The sequence below is a fragment of the Giraffa tippelskirchi genome, chromosome 5 (genome assembly GCF_054371585.1).
Source record: "Giraffa tippelskirchi isolate mGirTip1 chromosome 5, T2T-mGirTip1v1.2.pri, whole genome shotgun sequence".
Classification (NCBI taxonomy): Eukaryota; Metazoa; Chordata; class Mammalia; order Artiodactyla; family Giraffidae; genus Giraffa; species Giraffa tippelskirchi.
The window spans coordinates 35,348,988-35,362,213 of NC_137279.1; positions in this window are offsets into that span (position 1 = coordinate 35,348,988).

Sequence of the window (13,226 nt, forward strand, 5' to 3'; positions counted from 1 at the left end):
ATGTCCATGGGATTTTCCAGACAAGAATACAGTAGTGGGTTGCCATTTCCTTTTCCAGGGAATCTTCCCAACCCAGGGATCGAATCCAGGTCTCCCGCATTGCGGGCAGACTCCTTACAGTCTGAGCCACCAGGGAAGTTCATCTCTCCCAGGCCTCCCAGCTTACCATGATCCTTGAAGCCCAGTTCTTGAGTAAGTACACATCTCTATCTCCTAACCGTTCTCTGGAGATCCCAGCTGAAAACACAGAGGGGACTTCAAGAAGGGGACTTCCCTGGTGGTCCAGTGGTTAAGAATCTGCCTTTCAATGCAGGGGACATGGGTTCCATCCCTGGTAAGCCCAAACGCCACATCTAGAAAGAAGCGTGCATGCTGCAAGGAAGATCCCACGTGCTGCAACTAAGACTTGATGCAGCCAAAAATAAAAATAAATATTAAAAAAAAAAGAAGTAGAAGAAGAAGAAAGGCACATCTACCATCTCCCATTGCAGGGTCCTGGCTGAGTGCAGCCAGAGCTGGGGCTGGGGCGGGGGGAGGCGGGTAGAAATTGAACCTCTGCCCATCTGCCTTGTGGAGAGACCCTGTAGACTTGAACTGACTAGAGAACTTTCTACCACCCAGTGGCTGCTCAAAGGTCAAGAGCTGCAGAGAGTGCCCTGGTTGGGGGTTGGGGGGTGGGGATGATACTAGAGAGAAACCAGCCCCCCAGGTGTGTGGGTCTGGCCCTGGAGAGTAAAGAAGAGGCTTCACACTGCTGTACCCACAAACCAGGCGGTTTCACAAACAGGGTGCGTGATGCCTGCAGTGGTCTTGTGTTTGCAGAAGGAACAGGAACATACCCCAGGTCCCTTCTCCCAAACACTAACCTCCTTTTTGCCTCCTGGCAATCTGTGCAGGTTTTAGAGCATAATACCGTGTGGAATGGAGGTCTTTCGTTTATTAAATGTAAAAAGGAGCTTCGAGGAGCATAGAGTTACACCACTCCGTTTGAAATGTGCTTGAAAAGCAACTCCTTTCAAAGCCGTATCATTTCCCATCCTGCAGGAATCCCACTGGAATGGGGAGGGTTGCCTCAAATTGAGTTCCAAGCTGTGTCTCAGCCGGTGAGAGACGCGGCAGACAGTGTGTTGAAAACCACCAGACCAGGAGTAGCTGATGTTTATCTGTCTCTGCCGGATTCCCAGGAATATTTTGGGGGTTTCCAAACCCACGTGAGAAGTGTTGTCAGCCTGTGGCTGGAGATGCAAAAAAGTGCGAGATTGGGCAATTTCTGCATCTTCACTCCCACCGCCCTCATCTCTTTTGGTGTTAGCTCCCCTCAAGTCCTCTCAGCCGCTGTGCCAAGGCAGGCTGGATCCAACAGGATATTTATAGACTGGGCAGCTAGTAGGAGCAGATGGCTTCTGATATGGGGAAAGGGAGCTATTTATACCGGGAGTTGGATGAAAATGAGTCAGAGGGCAGGCTGCAGCCATAGTTGGTGTTCCTTGCCCTACTGATGCTGGAGAAAGTTCTCAGGATCCTCAGGTGAAAATATCTCTCAGCCTCTCAGCCTTGCTGTCCAGACAATTCAATGCTGATAGAGCACCAGGTGCCATATGGGCCCTGAGATGAGTAAGACTGGTCCCTCTCCTCTTTACCGTCCAAGAGGGGAGACCCTGTGAAAATGGATCGTGATAATGTGGTCCATCTTGGCCTGCTGAGAGCATCATGGGAATACAGACACCAACATGATGGAGGCTGCTGGGCCCTAGGGAATGGAGAGGGGTTGGGGACAGAGGAAGGAGTGGTCAGGAAGGACCACCAGCCATGACTTGGCTTGAAAAGATAGACAGGAAAGGTCCAGGGAAGAAGGAATAGAATCTGGTGTGTGGAGGTTTTGTAGCCTGACCTGAGGCATCCTGAGAATATCCAGGAATCAGACATGAACTGAGGGGTGAGGGGCTTCCTGAGGGATTTCAGAGGAGGAGGCTGAATAGGTGACCTGGGGCAGGGCCCGAAGGGATCATCATCTACACTGGGGAACATGTGCTAATGCTGACATCACCTCCAGGCAGGAGGACCTGGCAAAGCTTTCTAAGCAAGGAAGCGAGCATTATTCCAGGAAGCAATGGAAACTGTGGACCGATCAGCTGGTTCCTCCTGTGTCTCCTTTGGAACTGTGCCTGCCACATAGTCGGTGCAGCATAAATGTCTGTTGTAAGTGCAGACTCACTGAACTCTTAACATTAACACCTCCCTGTCTGGAGGTGGCAAGATGAGTCCAGGCAGGCTTGTTGAGTGCCAGATGGGGCTGCAGGCACTTTCCCCTCCAGCCCCTTAGGCAGGTCCAAGCCTCCCCAAGATTGCTTCCCATCACACTCCTCTGCCCCGCAGTCCAGTCTGCCCTGCCCCTGCTCTGATTCTGCCTATCGCTTTATCTCCAGCTCGGCATCAACTCTGGCACGGGTGTAACCTCATGCCTTCTGTATGAAAACCAAGTAAGGATAATAATTATGTCAAAAGACATTTTTGCATTCTTGCTGAAGGTTTGGGGAGTTAAGCAAGTTTATGAATGCTAATAACAGAATTTGAGCCTTCTGCTTGTTCTTAAACATCCATCAACCATCTCTTCCTTCATACCCCCACCTTTTGCTTCTCTCCCTCCCTCCAGGCTTCTCCTCTTCTCTCTCTCCCTCCAAATACCTGTTCTTTGACTATGCAGAAGAGTTTAAAGTGGTTGGGGTTTGGTTTGGTTTCCTGTCTCCTTTTCTGTGGTTTTCACCTTTCACCCCTTCGTGGGGTATTTTCCTAAACAAAGACCTTTTGTTCCATGAGGAAAATGCTGGTCTCGTAGGTAAGAAGGTCATTTTTCCCACATCACAGCTTTATGGAGAAGCTGTGGGATACACTTAATACCTGGCACCACATGGGGACGAGAAAAATCGGTACTCCCAATAGGCAAATATCGGAGAAGAACAAAGACTGTTTGCTTGATCAAACTTTTTCAGACTCCTGAACTTTCTAGGCCCATCTGTGCCCTTCCTTGCAAAATCCAGTTTTAGCAAGAACTCTCCACCCTCGAAATCTGATCAGTTTCTCATCCTGCACCAGCCCCCAGGGGCTGTCTGCCCACCCTGGCCTGCCTTTAGCAAAATTCCGGTGAGGTTGGTTTAGCTCACCCCTGATGTTTCCTCTTAGGAATTTTCCATCCACCAACCCCACCCGCCCCTGGTCTCTGGCTGTAAACCCCCACGTGCCCACCCTGTATTCAGAGTTGAGATCATTCTCCCACTGCAAGATCCCACTGCAGTGGTCCCTGCACCCATTGCCATGGCCCCCATTTGAGTAAAAGTCTGCTTTCCTGTCCTCAACAAATGTCATTACAGACTTGCCTGGTGGTGTAAGACCCCATGCTCCCAGTGCAGGGGGCCCAGGTTCCATCTTTCATCCGAGAACTAGATCCCACATGCCGCAACTAAGAGTTCACATGCCACAGCTAAAAGATCCTGCATGCCCCAACTAAGACCCAGCACAACCAGATAAAAAAAATTTTTTTAAAGTGTCATTGTATAGTTTTTTCTTTAGCAAGAGACAAGACAACCTAGAGCATGTCAACTTAGTATTTAATCACGTGCTCCATGGGTCGCCAGCCTGTGTAAAGTGTACAAAGCAGAGGTGGAATAGGCCTGTGGGCTGGGAGCAGACAGAAGAGGAAAAGTGCTCTTCCCCATGACCTTGTAAGGGAAGAATGTACGGTCCAGGACAACTGATGGAGATGATGGAGGGAAGAGGAGTGGCTCACAGGGTCAACTCTGGGGATGAGGAAGATTGGGGAAGGGAGATGATGAAACAGGGAAGGTGAAAGAGAAGCTGCTTGGGGGAAGGAGAAAGTATAAGTTTTACACGTATGAGAGACAGAAGTCGAAAGGCACCCCCCAGGCTGAGACCATTTTCTGAGCTGTGAACAAGAAGAGCCCAGTGGCCTCAAGGCCAGAGCTGAAGTATGCTCTGGACCAGAGGGTCTGGGCTGTGCTCCTAAGGAAGCATATCCAGGGGCATCACCTGGTCCTCAGCCCCCAAATTCTCAGTGCGCCTTGTCTCTGTAGAGGGATCATGAACTTGCTGAAAGTTCTGGTAGGTTCCTGACCCTTCAGCGTTTGACTCAAACTTGGTTTCTTCTTGGAACGCTTCAAAGGTTTTCAGTGCAAATCCAGACTTTCTCCCTCACCTGCGTATTTCTGTCCCATACCCATTTGGTCACAGGTTAGTAGAGGAAGCCGGGAAACTTCCGAGTTGGATGTCACTGGCTTAGCCACTCTGAGCAGGGTCCCCACCCACTGCCATTCAAGGTAATGAGGCCGATTTGGAGGTGCCGTGGGGAGACGTGCTAGGATAAGCACGCAGAGACATGCAATGCAAGTAAGTGTCTTGGTGAAAAACCAATGCCAAGTCCCACCAGAGGTAGACACAGGACCCAAGGGAGAGGAGGGAAGGTGAGAGAGAGGCCCCAGGTCTGCAGGGCACACTGAGGCCTGATGACAGGGTCACAGATGAGCAGGGAAATGCAAAAATACCAGGGAAAATGTGCCAAGTGTTTCATAAAGCAAATTGTATTTCATTTAAAGGCCATCCAGGGATTTCCCTGGTGGTCCAGTGGTTAAGACTCCGAGCTTCCACTGCAGGGGGCATGGGTTCGATCCCAGATTTGGGAACTAAGATCCTACAAGCCGCACCACGAAACCAAAAATAAAAACATACATTGGTCATTCATTCTGAGAGTAAACAATTTCCTAGGAAGAGCTTTCTTTTTAAAAAAACAATCAGAATAGGGAATTCTCTGGTGATCCGATGGTTAAGACTCTGTACTTTCATTGCCGAGGGCTCAAGTTTAATTCCTGGTTGGGGAATTAAGATCCCGTACGCCTCACAAAGTGAAAGTGTTAGTCGCTCAGTAATGTCCAACTCTTTGTGACCTGATGGACTGTACCCTACCAGGCTGCTCTGTCCATGGAATTCTCCAGGCAAGGTTACTGGAGTGGTTGCCATTCCCCTCCCCAGGGGATCTTTCCAACCCAGGAATCGATTCTGAGTCTCCTTCATTGCAAGCAGATTCTTTACTGTCTGAGCTACCAGGGAAGCCCTATGCCTTGCAACACTGCTAAATTTAAAAGAAGGAGAAGAAGAATAGTATGTGGCTGTTGCCCTTTAAGTTCTTATTTGGCAACATGAGAAGTGGGAAATGTTAAGTGTTTCCAATTAAAAAAGAAACAATGGCTCTGGGAAGCCATGAATTGGAGAGCACCTCTCCATTACCCAGTTTGGCAGCAGCACCCGTGGAGCCAGGCCCTCTGCAGGGGGGCTCCAGAAGGAGGGCCTGTGGGAGAAACAAGTTTTTCTGATGTCTTTCTGAGAGCCTCCACCCCTACAACAACCACCACATGAATTCTCTGTTGTAAAAATGTCCCAGGACAGGCACTTCCCTCGTGGTCCAGTGGTTAAGACTCTGCGCTTGCGCTGCAGGAGGTACAGGTTTGATCCCTTGTCAGGGTACAAAGATCGTGCATGCTGGACAGCGTGGCCCAAAAAATAATTTTTTAAAAAATTATTTTAAAAAATTGTGGGGCCTCCCTGGCCCCAGGCGGTAAAGAATCCACCTGCCAATGCAGGAGACACAGGTTCAATCCCTGATGTGAGACGATCCCACGTGGCTCAGAGCAACTAAGCCCGTGCACCACAACTACTGATCCTGTGCTCTAGAGGCCAGGAACCTCAACTACTAAAGCCTGGATGTGCTCCACAACAAGAAAAGCCACCACAATGAGCAGCTCATGTACTGCAACTAGAGAGTAGTCCCTTCTCACTGCAACTGGAGAAAGCCCACATGCAGCAACAAAGACCCAGCACAGCCAAAAATAAACTTTAAACATTATTTTTTAAAAAAAGTTCCAGGGCAAAAACTTGCTCAAACTAGGCTGAGGGACATGGCGTGCCTCCCAGCCAGGGTAGTGGTGGCCAGAACTCAGACCCCAGGGGACCAAGGCGAGCTGACCTGTAGAGGCCCTGGATGAAACCAGAGCCGCTTTTCCCATCCAGGGCCCCCAGCCATCCCAGGAGAGGCCCGGAGGGGCTCTGCAATTAAAGTATCTAGACTGTGAGGCCTGCTGGGCTGCTCTCCCCAGTGTTCCAGGCTCCCTGGAGCCCATGGGCGCTGGGCCGGGGGGAAAGCCACCTTTATTATCAGTGACACGGAGCCTAGGAAGGCCAGAAACACCCATGGGTGGAAGAGGCACAGCGAGACTGGCCACCTGGAGAAACAGAGCAGCACAGATCCCCAGACCAAGAACAAAGACAGCTCTAGGACCCGGCTTCTGCATCCTGAGTGCAAACTGCACCAATGGGCAGAATTGAGGGAGGGACTCCCCCAGATTGCATCCCTGTGACTTTTGCACACACATATACACCACACTGTGGCACGGCGCCTCCCCTTGCTCCCCTGGTGGGAGAGTTAAGATCCATCTCCAAGGACTCCTGGGCTGGGCTCCCCCAGGTAGTGTTCTGAGCAGCTTTTCACTCACCCGTGGACAGTGAGAGCTGTGCTGATGGAAGGTCTGTCCTTGGACCCCCTGTCCAGCCCGTGCGGCAGAGGACAGTGGTCCAATCCCTGTGTGGCTGAGGGCTTCTGTCCTGCTCTCCTTTGAATAACCAGCAGCACCAAGAAAGATAAACGTCTGGGAGCATTTTCTTGGCGTAGTACAGCTGCACCCAAGATTAACAGGTCTGTAAACAGGCTCTTTTTAGAGAAAGGATCCACTTTTTCAGATGCACTTTTTTTTTGGATCTCTATGCCACAAAAGATCCCAGATGGGGTGGATGCTGTCCTCGGAAAAGGAGGAAATTATTTTTGAGTCATAAAATGGAACAGGAATCAAGAAGGAAACTCTTGCTTGCCGTCTGTGGTTCAGTACAAAAGCTGGTCATTTGATCAAAGAGCTTTTGTCAGGTCAGCTGAGTGTTCGCTCCTAAAACCATCAAGCTCCCCAACAGGCAACGTGATGCCTCTGAGTCATTTGCAAAGCAGCGATTGTGAGAATCTAGAAAGCGCCCACCCCCTTTACCTGAGCCTCTGAAATCTGGAAGCAAGACTGGGGGAGCAATAAAGGAGTGTGGCGCCCTCTGGCGAGAGGGAATCAAAACATCCCTCCCGAGCGCCCAGAGTGGGCGTCCAGGGCAGTGGAGTTGAACCTCCATCTCCAGTCACCCAACAACATCTTCTCACCTTTGTGCAAAACCCAAGATGACTAGCTTTACACGTGATCTTTCAGAGTCTGCATCCTCAGACAGTGTGAAGCTGACGTGGTTCAATCTGGGAAAACCTAATTAAGATGTTAGCCAAGCGGGGAGGGAGGTGTTTATCCCAGGGAAGATGCAGAAACCATTGAAGGGCTGAGATCAGGGAAAGCCAGATGGGACCAGAGCGGTCCAGGCTCCTGGTCCCAAATGTGGACTACAGGACCCAGGGAAAGGAGCCATGGCCAGTCAGCCGTCACTGCTGGGGCCTCAGGGTTCTCCATGGTGAGGAGGGACCAGGCAGACACCAGGAAGCCTCTGAGTTGAACCAAGTGTCTCCGTCCATCTGGGATAAAAGCACTTGTCAGTTTTGATTACAGAAATTCCCAGGGAAGGTTCAAAACAGAGGCCATATGCTTGTAAAAAGGCCTGGTCTCGGAATAGCCCAGCACTAGGACTCCTTCTGGATCAAGAGAAAAAGTCTGTGAAAGGCCAAGGAAGATGAACTCCATGCTTTCCAGGCCCCAGCTTGAAGCCTAGAAGAAGCTGTAGGTGGATGCAGGCCTGACACTGCAAGAATCTCTCCAGGCTCAGATTTACACGTGTGACATCTCCAGGTTCCACACCAAGATACCAAGGGTGGGTTATTTGATTTCTGTAAATCACGTATGTGACTGTGCAGGGTTAATCAGGGGCTCTGGGTGTGAACCCTGAGGAACTGAGGAGGAAACAGGATTTCTGTCTCTGCTATCTGTGCTATTTGGGAGCCTAGTTCCTTCCATGCATTCTGTTATTCTTTGGAGGGACCGGCCATGGACTCAGAATCAGACAAGAGGGACTTCATTGCAGGCTGACACCGGGAGGAGGCAGGTGTCCACCTGCTGCAGAGGGTATGACGGTCCCTGAGGCTGAGCTCTTGGAAGGCTGGGACCTTCCAAGGTCAGGGACCCTGACAAAAGAAACTCAGAAGATCCCTATATGACATCATGGGCCCCCCTAGAGAAGGGCTGAAACTTGCATGCACTCTCTGGCCTTAACATGCCAAATTACAGATAGATTTTTTTTTTTCCTGGAAGTACAAGAATACCAATGAGCAAACCTGAAAATGTCTTTGTGTTTTCAGCAGGAAAAGTAAGAGCTTTCGTAGGTTCAGTGTCTTGGCAGTGGTATTAAGGGAAGGAGTCTGACCTCCAAGGAGGAACGTAGGCGTGGGAAGGACTCCACAGTCCCTCCCTCCCTCTCATGGGTCCATCCATTCTTTACCTTTGTGATGCTGACAAAGCTCACCCCATTCACTTTTTTTTTCCTTAGTTCCCCGACGAAGGATTGAACTGGCACCCCCTGCATTGGAAGCATGGAATCTTAACCACTGGACCACCTGGGAAGTCCCACTTTTTTCTTACTCTTCCCTTTATAACATACCCATTTCTTTTCTGAGATATAATTCACATACAATACAATTCATTCTTTTAAAGTTATATGATGCAGTGGTTTTTAGTATATTCAGAATTGTGTAACCATCACTACAATCCATTTCAAAATAACTTTATCACCAAAAAAAGAAAGAAACTTTGTACTCTCTAGCCATCATTCCTTTAATCTTACCCTCCCCTCCAGCCCTAGGCAGCCACTAATCTACTCTCTGTGTCTATGAATTTGCCTATTTTGGACATTTCATAAATAATGGAATCACACAATACACTGTCCACTGTCTTTTGTGTCTAGCTTCTTAACACAGTGTTTCAAGGTTCATCCATGTTGTAGCATACATCATTACTTCATTTCTTTTCATGTATGAATTCTTTTCTGTTGCATAGCTATACCTCATTTTATGTATCTGTTCACCAACTGATGACTGGGTTGTTTTCACTTTTTGGTTATTATGAGTAATGCTGCTGTGAACATTTGTGAACACATTTATGTTTATACACAGGTTTTCATTTCTTTTGAGTAGATACCATTGCTGGATCATATGGATAAGATGGTTGGATAGCCTCACTGACTCAATAGACATGAATTTGAGTAAACTCCAGGAAATAGGGAAGGACAGGGAAGCCTGGTGAGCTGCAGTCCATGGGATCGCAAAGAGTCGGACATGACTGAGTGACTGAATACACACACACACACATGGAAATTCTGTCTTTAATCTTTCCAGGAATTGCCAGGCTGCTTCTACCCTTTTCGTCTAAGAATTGGTCGGTCATGTTTGGCAAAACAATAACAGTATCACTGGACCTTTCCAGAAAAATTCTAAACAAGAACGAGGATTAAGTTCCAATTTTAGCTAAGAAAGTCGCTAAGAAAGTTAGCTAACCGGTTACTTTGGTTAGATGAAATTCAAAATAACACTTTAAAAATCTCCTTTTTAAAAACTTATGTTGAGAAATATGCTAATTCAATTTCACATCTTATAATTTCATCTCTTAGAGAGAGGGGTGCAAGGAGGATCATCTGACTTTCCTTGGAGGTTAGGCTTCACATCTTCAAGGATCGCTCATCCATTCACTAACATTTTTTTAAAATTAAGTATAGTTGATCTACAGCTTCCCTGGTGGCTCAGTAGTAAAGAATCTGCCTGCCAGTGCAGGAGACATGGGTTCGATCCCTGGGTCAGGAAGATTTCCTGGAAAAAGAAATGGCAACCCACTCCAGTATTCTTGCCTGGGAAATCCCAGGGACAGCGGAGCCTGGCAGGCTACAGTCCGTGGGGTCACAAAAGAGTCAGACATGACTGAGTGACTAAACAACAACAACAACATAGTTGATCTATGGTCTTGTGTTAGTTTTAGGTACACAACAAAATGATTCCATTAACACCTCACACACACATATATGTATATATTCAGATTCTTTTCCACTTTAGGTTATTGTAAGATATTAAATATAGTTCCCCATGTTATACTATAGGTTCTTCAGTGTTTATCTATTTTGTATATAGTGTGTGTATCTGTTAATCCCAAACACCCAATTTATTCCCCTCTTTCCCCCCCAACTAACACTAATTAAGGGCCAGTTGCAGGTCAGGCCTGGGGGCTGGGACACCAGATCCACAGGTGAACAAAATAGATAGTCTTTCCCCTCCTGGCTAAGTCGTAGTATCAGAGAGAGTCAGACAAAACAGACAAAATTACTGCTTTGCAGGTAACTGAAGGGCTGAGAGAAAATTACAAAGTTGTTGGGTGGCTGGGGGTGGGGGCTGCTACAGACGGGATGGTCAGGATATCTCTCTGAGGAAGTAGATGAGTTTTGCTGCCATAACAAGTTACCACACATTCAACACTTCAAAACAATACCCATTTATTCGCTCTCAGTTCTATAGGTCAGAAGTCTGGGTTCTATGCTCAGGGTCTCACACAGCCAAAATCAAGGTGTTGCCTGGACTGGGGTCTTCCCTGGAAGTTCTTAGAAAGAATCCACTTGCAGGCTCACTCCAATTGTTCACAGAACCCAGTTTCTGGCAGCCATAGAACTGTTTTAATCTGTGGGAACTACCGTAACAGAATACCATAGACGGGGGACTTCCCTGTGGTCCAGTGGCTAAGAGTCCAGGCTCCAAATGCAGCAGGTGCGGGTTTGATCCCTAGTCAGGGACCTAGATCCCAAATGCCATAACTAAGACCCAGAGCAGCCAAATAAATAAATACATACATAAATATTTTAAATCTATATGCATGCATGCTCACTTGCTTCAGTCATGTCCAACTCTTTTCAACCCTGTGAGACCCTGTGGACTGTATCCTGCCAGGCTCTTCTGTACATGGGATTCTCCAAGGAAGAATACTGGAATGGTTGCCATGCTCTCCTCCAGGGGATCTTCCTGACACAGGGATTGAACCTATATGTCTCTTTCATCTTCTGCATTTCGGGCAGATTCTTTACCCACTGAGCCATCTGGGAAGCTTGTGAAAGTAAAAGTGAAAGTTGCTCATTCATGTCCGACTCTTTGCAATTCTCCAGGCCGAAATACTGGAGTGGGTAGCCTTTCCCTTCTCCACGGGATCTTCCCAACCCAGGGATAGAATCCAGGTCTCCCACATTGCAGGCAGATTCTTTACCAGCTCAGCCACAAGGGAAGCCCAAGAATACTGGAGTGGGTAGCCTATCCCTTCTCCAACAGATGTTCCTGACCCAGGAATCAAACCAGGGTCTCTTGCATTGCAGGTAGATTTTTTACCAACTGAGCCATCAGGGAAGCCTGGGAAGCCCATAAATAGAAACTGGAAAGTCTAAGATCAAGGCACCAGCAGATTCAGTGTCTGGTGAGAGATCACTTCTGGGTTTGTAGACAGCCGTCTTCTGGTTGTGTCCTCACTTGGCAGAAGAGGGCAAAGGCACTCTCCTGGGTCCCTTTTATAAAGGCACTAATCCCATCCATGAGGGCTCCACCCTCCTGACCTATTCACCTCCCTAAGACCCCACCCCCAAGCGCTACAACACTGGGGACTAGGTTTCAACACCTCAATTTGGGGGAACAAATATTTAGTCTATAGCCAGGACTGAAGTTTCTTGCTTGCTCCTTGGAAGAAAAGCTATGACCAACCTAGACAGCATATTAAAAAGCAGAGATATTACTCTGCCAACAAAAGTCCATCTAGTCAAAGCTATGGTTTTTCCAGTAGTCATGTATTGATGTGAGAGTTGGACTATAAAGAAAGCTGAGCACCAAAGAACTGATGCTTTTGAACTGTGGTGTTGGAGAAGACTCTTTAGAGTCCCTTGGACTGCAAGGAGATCAAACCAGCAAATCATAAAGGAAATCAGTCCTGAATATTCATTGCAAAGACTGATGCTGAGGCTGAAACTCCAGTACTTTGGCCACCTGATGTGAAGAACTGACTCACTGGAAGACCCTGATGTTGGGAAGGATTGAAGGCAGGAGAAAAGGGGATGACAGAGGATGAAATGGCTGGATGGCATCACCGACTCAATGGACATGAGTTTAAGCAAGCTCCGGGAGTTGGTGATGAACAGGGATGCCTGGCATGCTGCAGTCCATGGGGTCACAAAGAGTCACACATGACAGCGAGACTGACCTGAACTGAACTGAAGGACTGAGGGACTATATTCTGGCTGGTGTCAGCAAGGGTGGAGGGATTACTCTCAGCAACTTAAGGGCATCCGCATTCCTCCTCATGTGGCCCCTCCATCTTCAAAGCAACAATTGTGTCCAGTCTTTCTCACACCCTGCATCCCTCCACTTCTTCTGTCACTAGCCGGAGAAAGCTCTCTGCTATTAAGGGCTTGTGCCTTCCCATCTTAGGATAACTGTGTCATAGAACATCACACAACTACAGGAGTGATGTCTCCTCCTATTCACAGGTTCCAAGGATCAAGACATAGAATGCGTTAGTCACTCAGTCATGTCTGACTCTGCCACCCCACGGACTGTAGCCTGCCAGGCTCCTCTGTTCATGGGATTCTCCAGGCAAGAATACTGGAGTGGATTGCCATGCTCTTCTCCAGGGCATCTTCCTGACCCAGGGATTGAACCCAGGTATCCTGCATTGCAGGCAGATTCTTTACCATCTGAGACACCAGGGAAGCCCAAGACATAGAACTGAGAAGGGCATTTGTAGAAGCCTGTCAAGACAGGTTTTTGTTTGTTTGTTTTTGACCTGTGTGCGTGCTAAGTTGCTTCAGTCATGTCTGACTATTTGTGACCCCATGGACTGTAGCTGGCCAGGCTCCCTTGTACAGGGGATTTTCCAGGCAAGAGTCCTGGAGTGGGTTGCCATTCCCTACTCCATGTTTTTGACCTAGAGATTAGTATATATGTCTTAATTAATTTTTATTGCAGTGTAGTTGATTTACAATGTTGTGTTAGTGTCTGCTGTGCAGCAAAGTGAATCAGTTATACAAATACATATATCCACTCTTTTTTCAATTCTGTTTCCATATAGGTCATTACAGAGTATTGAGTAGAGTTCCCTGTGCTATACAGTAGGTTCTTAATAGTT